Source organism: Otolemur garnettii, unplaced genomic scaffold (assembly GCF_000181295.1).
Source record: "Otolemur garnettii isolate 467f Iridium unplaced genomic scaffold, OtoGar3 scaffold00016, whole genome shotgun sequence".
Classification (NCBI taxonomy): domain Eukaryota; kingdom Metazoa; phylum Chordata; class Mammalia; order Primates; family Galagidae; genus Otolemur; species Otolemur garnettii.
Genome location: NW_003852411.1, coordinates 11,400,441 through 11,401,854, shown reverse-complemented (window position 1 = coordinate 11,401,854; position 1,414 = coordinate 11,400,441). Strand labels below are relative to the sequence as shown.

At 45.5% G+C, this 1,414-nt stretch overlaps 1 pseudogene; it reads right to left on the bottom strand.

Annotated features, from left to right (window-relative positions):
• Positions 1–282: 282 nt before the first annotated feature.
• Positions 283–1,414, bottom strand: part of LOC100963706 — a 3,804-nt pseudogene continuing 2,672 nt past the window's right edge.

Genomic DNA, 1,414 nt, shown 5'->3' with positions numbered 1-1,414 from the left:
AATCACTAGCTTTTCTAAAAATTCTTTCCCGGAGATCATTAGAATCTATAAAACAGCAGGAATTTCATAAGGACTGTGTGTAAGTTGTACGTTGGAATCCCAGGCAGGAGCGACTCCCATTGTGGGCGGCCAATAACACTGTTGTAGGTCATGAAATTAGTATCTCATGATAAATACTTTATTCTGGGTGAAGACTGCACAGTTAAAGACACAATAGCATGTTCAGATGAAGCAGGAGTGACCTCGGGTTTGCCCAGAGCTTCGAGCTGAGAGCATCGCAATGCTTCTCAGGAGTCCTCCTCCTTGTCTTTAATTTCAGAAATTCTGTCTATAGATTTAAGGATCTCAGTAACAAGAGTCAACATTTCGGCTCCAGAAACCAGCTGCTTTATGGAAGCCTGTGTGCTGTTCATGACAACATGGAGGTTCTGCAAGGCCACATCGGTGTTCTGCTTCACAACAGTTAAGCTGGCGCCCTGGCCTGACCTCAGAGCTTCGTTCTCACGTTTGGAGACCTGAGCCTGGAGCAAATTTATTTCCTGTTTCAGTTTCATGGTGTGATTTTCTGCCTTTACATCCGGTTTTGTCATGAGCTCCAGGTTCTGCTCCACCTGCTGAACCACCGACTCCAGGTCATGGTAGTCACGTTCCTCCTTGATCATTTTTGCTTCTAATTTCTGCTCAAGTGTCCTCACCATTTCTGTTTGAGTTTTAGAGAAGCTCTGAACCTCACTTAGCTTTCTTCTTAGCTTAGAATTTTCATTGTTCAGTGCCTCATAACTTATCTGCAGCGTTCGTAGATGCCGGTCTCCCAGAGACTCTCCCTGAGCTGCAAAGTCTGTGCCAGGACTCCCCACTAGAGATCTTGGAGACACATGAGAGTCTATGTCACTAAACATCCACGAAGGCAGACACTTGGGCCCCTCAGCTCTGACAGAGTAGAAAAAAATGACAGGTACATGCCACAGGGTGATATGCTGGCTGTGATCCTTGCAGAGTGCGTCTGCTCCATGGCGGATGGTAGATAGGATCCAGTCCACCCATCATTAGGGTGACCAGATGTCCCACTTTAGAACAATTTGTTCTGCGTCCCACGGCATTTTTAAAAAGTCCTGATTTTTGGAAATAATACACGAACAGGAGAACAGGAAGGGAATATGTGGTTTTCGGCTACCATGTGGCTATTTCGCCCGGATATGAGTTTTATATTATTTTTGTTAATTTTATGTTAAACTGTAATAATAACAAATAATTGCTGAGAAGTGATTATCGAGAACTGCTTATCAAAGTTTGCGTTGTTGTCAGGCCCTGCCCTGCCTGGTCCCCTGCCCTGTCCCCTACCCCCCACCCCCCTGCCATGTTGTCCCGCTTTGCAAATGTTAAAATCTGGTCACCCTACCCATCATCCTCATCT